Genomic DNA, 15,014 nt, shown 5'->3' on the forward strand with positions numbered 1-15,014 from the left:
ATCACCATTCTCTGAGTAATTCAAAGTACACGTTTTTTATTTTTGCATAGGGCCCAACTCTCTTCATCAGAGGCATACAATCAACATTTTCTACACAGATTTCAGAAAAGAAGTTGGATAAATTCCACATTTTTTACAAAATAATTCAGAAAAGTTGGATCAATTAATTATCAATTTTTCAAATAAACACTTGTTTATACATTCCAAATTCAGAATCAACTCTATTCAACTCACAGTTATTTGCAGTGTATACAATCAATTAGCTCCAGTTGAATTAGGCATGCAAAAAATCTTTGGTTGGGGGATAATATAATGTAAATATGTTCTATGTACAGTGTTTTAGTGAAAGCACTATTTAAATTACAAATCATTATGATTGTTGAGTCAAATCTTACACCTTTTCCGATACATTCAATATATGTTTCAGGTTTCCCCCTATGATAACATGGAGGTGTCCTGTTCAGGCATTTCTTTTGGCCTTCATAATCTGGGACAGCACTTTGCTTTTCTCCAAATGTTAAGAATCCCTAAAGGGTGAGGAAACAAGAAACCAACATACACAAATTTGGGTTTTTATAATCATATGATTGCTACCCATTACAGATCAAGAGGCACCATGAGATACCAGTGGATATTGCATCATTCAAACCTTTGACAACATAGATTGTATTTGCCACTTGACATGCAAGCTATTATTGAGTAGGAAGTGCACTGAGATAAAATTAGGCATTTCATCTTTTAAACTTTGGGACCATTCTTGTATTGTTCAGATCACATGCAGTGTGCTTACCCACTGATTTACTTTTTGATCTGAAGTTCCATGTCCAGTAGATTGCACTATACATTGGGGCTTGTTACAACCTTGCTGGTATCCTGGCAGTAAATCCACAAGGAAACCACAAATTGGAATGATCATTACCAGCACTCAGTCCTGTAGTATTACCACTGGACTATGCCACGTTAGTCCCCATTCCATGGAGTCTCATAGGAATCCATGGGGGACTTTGCTGGTATTACATGTGCCGGTATTACCGCCCCCTGTAATACCAGTGATTTTTGCCAGTAGGGTGGCAGGATTACCACCAGCTCTTAGTTATTCTAAGTGGTGGGTTACCGCAAACCCTGTAACACCGTTTCCGCCCCCTAAGTTCCCGGTGCCACTAGGACATTACTGCATGCGCCGGAAACGATTAATCCCTATTTCCATGGAGTTCCATAGGACTCCATGGAAATGGGGAGGAGGAAGCACCAGCACCGTTGCTATCAGTGACAGTGCTTCTGTGTCAACCATGACAGCAGGGGCCTTAAACAGGCCTGCCGGAGGATCTTTGCCCCCAACCGGCATTGCTGCAATATGGCAGTCGGTAAAGGGTTCCCGTAGGTTTCTACAGGAACCCTTATTTCCAGACTGGCATACTCGAAATGAGGGCCAGTGTTTTTAAATCTTATATTCGAGATTGTTCTGCAATATCATGTATATTTTGTAGTTAATGTGTCACACTTTTAAGACTTTTTGCATTTAAGTTTGTGGACAAGTGTAATGTGATTACTCTGGCGCTGATAAGTAGAGCAATCACCAGCTATGTTAGCATATCAAATTGTTTTAGAGTGATTACTGTTTTGTGTCTGTTCTGATCCCAGATGCATTGCTCTTCCAATACCTTTGCTGCCCACACACTAAAATCCATGCATACATGCCTGCAGCAAATCAAGTTTGAAGTGAAACATTTTTTCTTGTTTATTCATGGGAAAGAACTGTCCTGTGCTGTGTTATTTTATGTTGCTCATGCCATTGTGTGATTACCAGCTGATGAAGACACATGTATTACTTTGAAAACTAGTTCACTTTAATATCTCAGTATAATATTTTCAATTGTTTGAATAATGTTTTTGTTACATGCCGGATAAAAAAGTATGGCATCTCCAAAACCTATAATAATGTCCTAGCTGTCACTATCTGGAAGTAGATGTGTGTTTTATTAACTCCACCAAATGACAAGGCCAATGTCTTTAGAGTACAGTTTATTTTGATCTTTCAGTGGTGTCTTTATCTAAGCTAACTGTCAATAGTTATTTCAAAATGTCTATGGACATTTGTTCATCACCACTGAGGGCATCACTGACCTCAGTCAATCGCACTGCAACTGTAACACATATACCCTGGATCAACAACATCTTCATTGCGTAGACAGTTTTACAGTGCAATTCTGAATAATGGGCACAATTCCGCAAATTACCCCTTTTGGTAAAAACTGGGCTCTTGTCTAAATGTGTGGAAAATAGATCCCCTCCAGATAAAAATCAATGAAAATAAACAAACTGTAATCTCACGTTAAATCACCCTGTCATATTTTCTTAGTTACTTTTGAGTGCATCTGTTTTGGGATATTGATTTAATATTCCACTGCTTTGGCCACCAAATTATTGGCTAATTGGTTATGACCTAGTACACCATGCACTTTCTCAGCAAGCATATCAGTTAACTAATGTACTGATTGAATGTGCTTTGTAACTTACTTTGCACGTTTTGTACCCAAATCTGAATGGGGTGAAAGCCCTTGAACACAGCTGGTACAAATAGCTGCCACATCTGACTGTGACCTATTTCTGTTCATCTTTCCTATGGCCATCTACGGTCTTCCACCATGATCATTATAAACATGTATCGTAAGACAATAACATGAAAAGCCTCTATAATCTTTGTTCCTAGTTTTTTCCTGATTTAAATGTTTTGCTTTTGCTTTGTTTGTGCTTAATTGTTATCTGTCTGGTTGGTAGTTAATTGATTACTGCTATGTATTGAAGATATTGGCCCTCATTATGAATGTGGCGGAAAGGCAACAATGGCACCGGTACATTACGAGTTCTGCTCGCGGGTGCTGGACTGCATGCCTGGTCTGACCAGCCGTGCAGACCGGCACCCGTGAACAGAACTCATGATTGCACCAACACCGTTATTAACGGTGCCGGTGCAACCATGCTCCCGACCCCCATTCTGCCCTATCGGGCAGAATGCGGATCGGGCAGCCAGCCATACCGGCACCCGCGAATGGGCAATTACCGGGTCCGCCAAACTCGGCATGACCCGCTTCTTGCCCATTCGCGGGTGCTGGAAAAAATGCAACTTCGGCGGCAGCCGTGCCCTTAATAAGGGCACGGCTACCGCCAGAGTTGTAATGAGGGCCATTGTGTCTAGACCATACATGATTGCATTTTTGTCTGTATTTCAATGGACTTGATTTTCTTGCACCCCTTCACTCTCCCCAGCAGCATCCTAGGGCCATGAATCTTGAGATTGTTCAGGCCACACAAAGGAGATCCAAGAGTACCTTGCAAATGGCTGCCATATGAATATGCAGACAGCTCACTGAACACTTTACCACATACTCTAGGGCCCTCATTACAAGTTTGCCAGTCCTGAAAGAAGTGCCGGTAACAATGGTTACCAGCACCTTTTCTGGTCCAGCAAACTACAAGTCTGCCCGTAGGGGATGTGAACTACCAGCAGGCTTGACCTGCCGGTAGTTCTGGCCCCTACCAGCAGATTTTTCACTGTAGCACCGGCACCATTAATAACGGCACCGGTGCTTCAGGGTTCCCATTCCCATGTAGTTCTATGGCACTCCACAGGAATGGGAACTTACCGTTCCTCCGCCGCCTGTAATATCCCGGTATTACCAGGATATCAGGTGGCACAAATGGAAAGGCGAGTCTGCAGGTAATCCTCCAATAGCATCAGTAGGTTACTGGCAGACTCGGATTGAAGGCCCATTTCTTTTTTTTCGATACTGATTGCATTGCACAGAATCACCCTGCTCAACCCCCAATTTCCATGTTACATTCAGGTTCTCTGCTAATCAATCCTTTTCCTATACTGCTTCTCATAGGGCGAGTAGGACAGGCGTCCTGCAGCAGAAGTTGGGGATGGAAGACCTCTATATGCCCTATGGATGCAAATCAATGAGACCCGAAGCAAAATGAGCTGTAAATGGATGGTATTGCTTTAAATATTATTTGCTGTCCCCACAGGCCATCCCCTCCCTCTCTGCTCGCCCCGTGTTGTTCCCTTGTGCCCTCCCCCCTTCCCACACACAGATGTCTGTACTGATACCTTCGGGTTTCACCATCACTGTCTTGTGGCCAGTGCTGGATTTTACTTTTATGGACTTCATTGATTCTTGGTGCGTCACCCTTTCTCAACTCTCATGCTGGACTTCCTTTGCATCTTGTACTCATGGTGGCCCTGGATCATGCTGTTCCCATCTTCATCTTGTATCCTGGCTTGCAACATTGTGTGTTACTTCTGACCTCTGCAATTGTTTTCGCTCTTGATTCACTGTTTTTACTGCTTACTGCCAGTTCTCTCCTCCCTCTCCCTTTTCCTATCTCCTCCCCTCCTCCCCTTACTTTCTTCTATGCACTTACTCTGTCAGAATTGTCCCTGGAGCTAGTATGATAGCAACCTTGTCTGTCGCTCCCCTTCCCCTTACTGTTCCCCCCATCCCTACAGCACTATCTGAAACGTTGTCAGGCCTAGTACGATAGTCGCTTGTTTTGTTCCTCCCCTCCCTTTCTGCACCCCTCTCCCTCACCTTTTGTTTTTCTCCGGCTCTACCAGAAATGTTGTCAGGCCTAGTACGTTAGTCGCCTGTCTGTTTCCATTTCCTTCCCACTCTTCCCCTCCCTTCCTTATCTGTCAGGCCGAGTACGATAGTTAATTTCACATCCTTACTGTTCATGGCCTGTAAGAATGTCGTTGTATTTTCCCTTGTTCCCTCCCTTGCCTTGAAGCACTTTGAAACACATTGTGTATAGGCGCTATATAAATAAAATATCATATCATATCATATCAAAAGCAACACCATCCAATAGCAGGTTAAACACCAAGAAAGCTTGGGGCAATACATAACTTCCGGATCAAACAAAGCCTGGGTTACAGGAAGAGAGCCACTTGGCCACATTGCATGATGACCCTATGAGAAAGCGGTGAGCTCTTGGTGTCCTGGATCTGCACAGGTGAAGATAGAATGGAGCTGTACAGGGTCCAATTCCGAGACCTTCCTCCCCAGCCTGGGATGCAATTAGAGGCAGGAGGCTCAAGTAATTGAGGAAGTGCTTTTCCCAGACTTGCCTCTCTCTCTAGAATAGATATAGTAGGTACAGGGAAGGACCAAGAGAGGACTAACATAATCAAGAGGAAGGCAGACCCATGTGATATAATTGGTAGCATATCCCACACTTAGATAGAATTGTAAATGATAGCATTCGCCACACTTTGCTAGAATTATGATTGGTAGCAAAACCCTCACTTAGAACTGTAAATAATAGCATGTCCCCCACTTAGATAGAATAGCAAATGTTAGCATGTGCCACACTTAGAGGGAACTGTGACTGGTAGCATGTCCCACACTTAGAGGGAACTGTGACTGGTAGCATGTCCCACACGTAGGGCCCTATTCTCAACTTGGCACAATGAAGGTGCTAAACAGCACGATTCACTGCGCCAAAAGAGGATGCCCAGGCTCCAGGACTATTCTCAAGTGGGCCTGGGTTTCCTCATAGAGCACAACAGTGATCTGTGAGGATTGCGCCTGTTTTTAGTACTAACGGGCGCAATCCAATCTCTACAGCATTTTTGTAAAATAGCAACAGATTTGTTATTTTACAAAAATGCTGCCGAGAACACAGATTAACACGTTCCTATGCACCAAAGTGAGCAGCATCAACATTGCAGGATGTTGAAGCTGAATACTTTGGTGTGTAGGAAAGTGTTCATATACACCTGTATGGTGTATATGAACACTTTAATTTATACCAAAGCAAGCAGCTTCAATGTTATAGGATGCAACTTTGAAGCTGCTAGGTTTGGTGTAAATGAAAGTGTTCATATACACCTGTGTGTTGTACATGAACACTTTCATGTACACCAAAGCAAGCAGCTTCAATGTTGCATCCTACAACATTGAAGCTACCTGCTTTGGTGCACATCAAAGTGTCCATATACAACACAGGTGTGTATATGAACACTTTCATTTACACCAAACAAGGCTTCTTGTGGCACTCCTCCAGTTTACCTGCACCAAAAAGGGTACCATATATGTGATCTAGTTTAGCGGACATATTAAACTGGCGGAGTGCCACAAGTATAGGCTTCCAAAAATCCAGTTTACAAATGTGGTGGTTGCTAGGTTGGTTTCCAACCCATCCCAGCAACCGTCAAATGTATTCCGAAAATGGCACATTACTTCCGACTTCGGAGGAATGCGCCACCTTCAGAATAGGTCTTAAGTACCGAAAAGGTTGTTAAGCCTTTTAACGTCCTTTTTGGTAATTAATACCTGGATATGTGGATGAGAATAGGGCCCTTAGATGGAATTGTGAATGATAACGTGTGCCACATTTAGATGGAATTGCAAACTGAGGAGGTTGAGTGGGAGTTGACCTGAGAACTTTAGTCTTGTGGTACCATAGTTTCCAGGGCAAAAAAACACATTTTCGAGGCAAGCTGGTGAAGCACACTCTATAATGTATAAATATGATAAATGACTAACTTCTAAAGATTTTTTATCACTAGCACTAGTAACTAGAAGATGATTTGGTCAATTAACCGAGGGGTTGGGGCACAAAGGAATTAAATATAGATTTGTGCTGATCTTTGAAAAGGGTGAGATATCATATTCACTTTCACATGTGAAGGAAATCTGTCAAGTGAATGAGGTTCTGCTACAAAAGGAGGATATAGATACAAGAGAAAAATGACGTTCATTAAGTATGCATAGAAATATAGAGGATCGTAATAGAGACAGCATAACGATTCCAGGCTTTGGAAAGTTTGGAATATTGAACACACAGCCAATCATAAGAAAAGTAAATGGTTGATGGTTTATGTGAAATCCAGTAGCTTCTTGGAGGTGGGCTGCTGCAATATGTATGTGATCTGCAGGTTGCAGGTTCGAATCGCAGAAAGCCTAACTGAGCATTTGATCTTTCAAGGTCTATAAATGAGTGCCAACTTTTGTTGGGGGGTAATATAATGTAAATATGTTCTATGTACAGTGTTTTAGTGAAAGCACTATTTAAATTACAAATCATTATGATTGTTGAGTCAAATCTTACACCTTTTCCGATACATTCAATATAGGTTTCAGGTTTCCCCCTATGATCACATGGAGGTGTCCTGTTCAGGCATGTATTTTTGCCTTCATAATCTGGGACAGCACTTTGTTTTTCTCCAAATGTTAAGAATCCCTAATGGGTGAGGACACAAGAAACCAACATACACAAATGTGGGTGTTTATAATCATATGATTGCAACCCATTCCAGAGCAAGAGGCACCATGAGATACGAGTGTATATTGCATCATTCAAACCTTTGACAACATAGATTGTATTTACCACTTCATATGCAATCTATTATTGAGCAGGAAGTGCACTGAGATAACATTAGGCATTTCTTCTTTTAAACTTTGGGGCCATTCTTGTATTGTTCAGATCACATGCAGTGTGCTTACCCACTGATTTACTTTTTGATCTGAGTTCCATGTCCAGTAGATTGCACTATACATTGGGGCTTGTTGCAACCTTGATGGTATCCTGGCAGTAAATCCACCAGGAAACCACAAATTGGAATTATCATTACCAGCACTCAGTCCTGTATTATTACCACTGGATTATGAGTGCCGGTATGCCACATTTGTCCCCATTCCATGGAGTCCCATCGGAATCCATGGGGGACTTTGCTGTTATTACAGGTGCCGGTATTACCGGCCCCTGTAATACCAGTGATTTTTGCAGTAGTGTGTCAGGATTACCACCAGCTCTTAGTTATTCCTCCATCCCATCTGCAAATGTGTAGTTAGATGGTGCAGAAATGTGCTGGTATACGTTAATAGCAGCATGCTTATTCCACACAGGCCAACTTGTAATCAGGCCTGTTGCACAGTACTGCCCAATCATAAAAAATTAATGAGTGTTCTGTACCACTCCTATTTGACAGAACATCAAAAGTAATCATTGAATATAATGCAAAAGAACACTGTCTACTTTTAGACAGTGGAACTCATGATGGGGTTGCTTGAAAACCTGCTGTTATGTGGCGGGTTACCGCAAACCCTGTAGCACCGTTTCTGCTGCCTGAGTTCCCGTTGCCACTAGGACATTACGGCATGCGCCGGAAATTATTAATCCCTATTTCCATGGAGTTCCACAGGACTCCATGGAAATGGGGAGGAGGAAGCACCAGCACCATTGCTAACAGTGCCAGTGCTTCTATGACAACCATGCCAGTAGGGGCCTGAAACAGGCCTGCCGGAGGATCTGTGCTCCCTAGCGGCATTGCTGCAATATGGCGGTTTGTAAAGGGTTTTTAAGACTTTTTGCATTTTTACAAGTTTGTGGACAAGTGTTATGTGATTACTCTGGCGCTGATAAGTAGAGCAATCACAAGCTATGTCAGCATATCAAATTGTTTTAGAGTGATTACAGTTTTGTGTCTTTTCTGATCCCAGATGCATTGCTCTTCCCATACCTTCGCTGCCCACACACTAAATTCCAATCATACATGCCTGCAGCAAATCAAGTTTGAAGTGAAACATTTTCTCTTGTTTATTCATGGGAAAGAAATGTCCTGTGCTGTATTATTTTATGTTGCTCATGCCATTCTGTGATTACCAGCTGATGAAGACACATGTATTACTTTGAAAACTAGTTCACTTTACTATCTCAGTATAATTTTTCAATTGTTTGAATAATGTTTTTGTTACATGCCGGATAAAAAAGTACGGCATCTCTAATACCTATAATAATGTCATAGCTGTCACTATCTGGAAGTAGATGTGTGTTTTATTAACTCCATCAAAAGAGAAGGCCAATGTCTTTAGAGTACAGTTTATTTTGATCTTTCAGTGGTGTCTTTATCTAAGCTAACTGTCAGTAGTTATTTCAAAATGTCTATGGACATTTGTTCATCACCACTGAGGGCATCACTGACCTCAGTCAATCGCACTGCAACTGTAACACCTATACCCTGGATCAGCAACCTCTTCATTGTGAAGACAGTTTTACAGTGCAATTCTGAATAATGGGCACAATTCCGCAAATTACCCCTTTTGGTAAAAACTTGACTCTTGACTAAATGTGTGGAAAATAGATCCCCTCAAGATAAAAATCAATGAAAATAAACAAACTGTAATCTAACGTTAACTCACCCTGTCATATTTTCTCTGTTACTTTTGAGTGCATCAGTTGTGGGATATTAATATTCCACTGCTTTGGCCACCAAATTATTGGCTAATTGGTTATGACCTAGTACACCATGCACTTTCTCAGCAAGCATATCAGTTAGCTAATGTGCTCATTGAATGTGCTTTGTAACTTACTTTGCACGTTGTATACCCAACTCTGAATGGGGTGAAAGCCATTGAACAAAGCTGGTACACATGGCTGCCACATCTGACTGTGACCTATTTCTTTTCATCTTTCCTATGGCCATCTAAGGTCTTCCACCATGATCATTATAAACATGTATCGTAAGACCATAAAATGAAAAACATCTATAATCTTTGTTCCTAGTTTTTTCCTGATTGAAATGTTTTGCTTTGTTTGTGCTTAATTGTTATCTGCTGGTTGGTAGTTAATTGATTCCTACTATGTATTGAAGATATTGGCCCTCATTATGAATGTGGTGGAAAGGCAACAATGGTGCTGGTAGTGCTGCTGGCGCCGTTGTTACCTCTCCGCCACATTACGAGTTCTGCTTGCGGGTGCCGGACTACATGCCTGGTCTGACTCGCCATTCACCAGAGACATTCCCCATTCCCATTTGAGCCCCCATAGGGCTCAATGGGAAGGGGGCAATAACTGAACCGCAAATTGCGGTACCGTTATTGACCCTAGTATCCCTTTGCGGGTCCCGTCCATAATGCCTGGTAAAACCAGGCGTTAAGGGAGGACCCGCAATGGGACCTTGGAATAGGGCGCTAAGGGATTACCGGCACCAGTGTCATTACCGGTGCCCGGTGTCCCTTTGCGCCCAGGTCATAATGACCCTCATAGGCCCCCATTCCGAGTTTGGAGGTAGCCATGGTGCTATTAGCGCCATGGCTGCCTCCAAAATCGGTCCGACTCCGGTCTGGTGAAGGCAGTAATTACCGGTCCAGTCTGAGGTCGGCGGAACCGGTAATTCCCCATTCACCAGAGCCATTCCCCATTCCCATTTGAGCCCCCATAGGGCTGTATGGGAAGGGTGAAGGCGGCAAAACCAGTACCGCAAATTGCGGTACCGTTATTGACCCCGGTATCCCTTTGCGGGTCCCGTCCATAACACCTGGTAAAACCAGGCGTTAACGGAGGACCCACAAAGGGACCTCGGAATAGGGCGCAAAGGGATTACCGGCACCAGTGTCATTACCGGTGCCCGGTATCCCTTTACGCCCAGGTCGCAATGACCCCCATAGTGTATATATTTGTGCTTAGCCTAAGTAGTGGCAAATACAAGGCCAGAAAGGGGTGTGGCCAGGTATTTGCATACTTACAAAGAGCATATTAAGGAACATCTGGGCCTGTGGAGAAAGCCATTGTTGAACGTATACTGAGTGAGTGGGTGGGCCTGTGAAGAGGGCCGGTGAGTGCGATGGGTGTTACTGGGTGGGCCTATGGAGAGGGCCAGTGAATGCAGATAGGGTGTGAGCAGAAGGAAGGGTAATTATGGGTATATGAGAAGAGAGTAGGGGTGTGTAAGAGGTGAGAGTGAGAAGAGTGGTCTGTTGGAGGTTTGAAGGAAATAAGGGTAATTGGGACATTGTGGGATTTAAAGTAAAAAGGGGAGGGTGCTCCAGATTATAATACAGACAGAGTGCAGAAGGAGCTGGGGATGGCTTTTAGGATGGACATGCCGCTGGATCATTTATGTAATAAGTTGCCCCAATATCATGATAAAATATTGAAGTACCTCTTCTACAGGGTATGGTAAACTGCAGGATGTGTTTTCATGAATGGCCAGGAGAGGGAAGGTTTGATAGTGGGATAATAGAAAGTATGCTTTCATATTTACTAGCCACCTATAAAGGATCCAAATTAAAGAGCAGGACAAATATCCTAGGGCTATGGAAGCTTTATGAAGAGAAAAAGAAGGAGCCTGCGAAGGGGCGAGCTAGAGATAAACCGGGGTGGATATCGGGGAGAATAAAGTTAAAACTGGACAACAAGGATTCATACAAGTGGGATGAAGGGCTGGACTTGCCTGTAGAGGACTCCATCACCTCGGATGGGGACAAGGAACCAGATACAGGTAATGGAGATGACCAGCACTGGGCTTCAGACAGAGAGAAGGAGAAGGGGTGGCAACAATAGAAAAAGGGGGATGTAGGGAGAAAGAGTAGGGACTGATCCAAAAGCCTACATAGTAGAAAGACAATCATGGCCATGGTGAAGGGCCCTCAGAAAGAGGTGTGCCCGGTCCAAGGAACAAACTGCCCCTGTTGCAGAAGGGGAGGGGATATACACACTACTTACCATGGCAGATGATGGTGAGAGACAATCTGATGAACAGCTTATGGCAGGAACAAGCAAATGGATGTACTCCCTTGAGAAGGACAGCAGGGGTTACCCTAGTGTTTGGGGAGCGAGGAGACAAAATATGGGAACAAGCGGGATACAATGGAGTAAAATGGAGTAGCAGTATACACAATGGGGAGCCCTTTAATAACTGCCACTCCCATGTGTGGAAAGTGCTAAAAAGCATGTACCCCGATAACTCGGACATGGCCTTCGTGGATTGGTGGATGTGCATTGCGTTCCTGGCCTCAGTTTCCCAGCAGCTTCCTTATCAAGTGGTCGGGTCAGGAATTAGTCGCATCTCAACGCGGCTTGGTTACTGACCCTCTGCTTTGCTCCTGGCTACTTGCTGTTCTCTGTTGGCTCCTTGTTCCTGCTCCTGGGTTCCTGTTCTACTGAAGGTCGATGGGGATCCCACACATGTGCCAGAATTATGCAATCACTGCAAGATCCATTTTTTGTACCGATCCTCGCATTTCAGTCAAGACAAGGCTAAGATTAGCTACATCCTGGGAAATTTAACCGGGAATGCCCTGGCATGGGCAGCACCTTTGGTTCCAGCCAATAGCCCCATTCTTAACGACTTCAGGGCTTTCGAGAAGGCCTTCCTGGACGTCTCCCAACCTGGTCTCTGCAGCACAGAACCAGTTGATGGATATAAAACAAGGATCAAGTGATATCATAGCCTATATCAATCGCTTTCTTCGGTTAGCCACCGATTCACAATGGCCAGAAATAACTCAGAAATCCCTGTTCCATCGGGGACTGAGGGAAGAATATAAGGACAAGTTATTCCATATACCTGAACCAAACACCTTGCAAGCTCTCCAAGAACAAATGCTTCGGATTGATCATCGATTGGCTGAACGTAGAGGCAAGAGAGCCTTCCCAAGACCTCTGCCTATGCCAGTAGGAGTGCCAGGTACCACGGAGACTGGTTCAGAACCAAAGAAGTTAGGTGCATCAGAGGTCCCTTGACTGAAGCCGAGAAGAAACGCTGGAGGATTTTGCGGTTATGTCTGTATTGTGGAGCTGCAGGTAATTACCTGGGAACCTGTCCCTTGTGACCCCCAAGGAAGATGGAAAACTAAAGGGCCTGTCGTGTATGGGGAAGGCAATGACTGGCCTTTCGTCTCTATTAGTCCTTCTTGGTTCTGAGGGAGTCCTGCGACCTATGCAGCCCGTGGTCCTCATGGTATTGAGGCGTGTAGTATCCTGGCAGAACAAGTCGGTAGAAGCATTTGGTCTTGTGGTGCCTTTGGCAACTATTTGGATGCTGACTTCTCTGTCAAGAACGGCATACCTCTTCTTGCTAAGGATTGTGCCACGCTGTTGCAAGTCCTCGATGGAACCCCGTTGGTCTCCGGACCGATCCGACTGTACTGATCTCCAGACACTCACATTTAATTAACACTTATTGCACAATGTCTCTCTGTATATTTACCATAACCCATAACCACACCATGCAAGATTATAGAGAAGATTGAAGCATGTAGTGAAATGTACTCCAACCCATCTACTTGCTGCCTATTGCCACTCTCAGCAAGAAGGTACATCATGCTTTGCACCCACACACATTCACTAAGTCTTCAGGCTTCACTCAGGGCCTTATTGTAAACTCCTTTCCATTGTTGTATGTATCCTAGATCTGGTCATGCAATTTATCACAGGTTTGCATACAAAAACAGCAGGGTGTAATTACCTTTAAATGTATGCATGCTTTTGCATAAACGCTAGAGAGTGGCCTTGCGGTCAACATCAGGCTGGTGTCCATTCCTTGGCCAATTAAACCTATATGCACCTTCCAGCGGCAACATGGAATTGTGCATGCTGGCTACAAAAGAATACAGCTCCTATCACGTTTTCTGGGCTGTGATCTGCACTCAGGCATTTTCCCTGGCCTTATATGTGTATTTGACTATAAATAAGCTTTGGGGCTGGTACAGCCAGTCTGTCTGGCCTATTTACACAAACACCTATGTCCAGCTGCACATTTGCATATATTGCATATTAGAGAAAGCAAAACATATTTTTCCAATGAACATTTGAACGAGGACTATTGCAAATATTTCTGTGATGAAAACATGCATTGAAGAGAAATGCGTATGCACCACAACTATTGTTTCCCCTTGTGCTAAATGTACAAGCACCGGTGCAACGTTTGCATCACCATCCTTAATACTTTAATCATGGGTGTGATGGGGTTGAGTCAGGGAATAATAACAGCGAGGAGTCAAGCACTCCTTCCCAGAATGCAGATGTGCAAACTTCATGCCACAATCCCCCACAGTGTATCTAGAAGAGGAAGGGGGTTCCATAAATCCAACCTGTGTTATGAACTGCCATACATAATGCTGAACATTTTAGAGGTGGTCTACAACACATTAAAAATCCCATTCCGATGATTAGAATAAAATGTTACTATAGGCCAATTCTTGTTCTGTTTCTCTTCGAGGAAAACAGTTCTGATAATGCCGAGTCCTTCTCTTCCACTTGACATTTACACTACAATAGGCCCAATCAGTTAAGTGTTTCGTCAACGTCTTAGTCACTTTCACGCTGGGGTGAAAATTGACAGTGATTAAGTGTTGTAATGTTCCTTAGTAAACTCTTTATTGTTCGAGCAAAGGACCTTGAAGAACAGAATGTATTTATAGTTGCTACAGTCTCATTTAAAGGAAGAATTCAGACACATGATTCGTTCTGTTTTTGCCCTGCTCTACCATTAAAAAACTGGACACGTTGTTTATGTCGTATGATAAATTATTTGATATAACGAGATGATTTTAGCATAAATATGATTTCATGACATTGCATGTTGTTACAGGTTTAATGGCATGATGAAACGATTGTGTTCCACACCTTAATGGTTTGATGCACTGCTGGATTTAATTCGCTCATAATGCTTTATAGGATGGAGTTGGTTGACGAGAGGGAACATAATGAATGATTAGTTCCATCCAATCAGCGCTTCTGCCGAAAGAGCTTGCAACATTTAGAAGAAAAAAATAAAATTAGGTTGCCCAGTATCCCATACAGCCATATTGTAATAATGAAGCACATTATTTTCTGGGCCGAAGGTATGTCGAACAATTTAATCAAGACCGAAAAATAATGGGTTATTATCAGCAAGAGTGCTTGGATAAATGTCAAGAAATAGCACAAGGACAAAGACATTTTCTACACAATTACGTGCAGAAATGATTGTGCCATCATAGACAAAGCAGACAGAAGAGACAGACATGATAATAGATACACCATTATTCGTAAAGGCTGATGAGGACTGATTGGTAGGTACATGAACAGAGAACGAAAAGGATGTTTTGCTCCATTCAATCAGCAGACCGTGCTTAACAAGCTCAGTGCCCTTGACTATAATTTAGTAGAAAGAAAGAAAGAAAGAAAGAAAGAAAGAAAGAAAGAAAGAAAGAAAGAAAGAAAGAAAGAAAGAAAGAAAGAAA

The sequence above is a fragment of the Ambystoma mexicanum genome, chromosome 10 (genome assembly GCF_040938575.1).
Source record: "Ambystoma mexicanum isolate Mex_15411 chromosome 10, UKY_AmexF1_1, whole genome shotgun sequence".
NCBI classification, from domain to species: Eukaryota; Metazoa; Chordata; class Amphibia; order Caudata; family Ambystomatidae; genus Ambystoma; species Ambystoma mexicanum.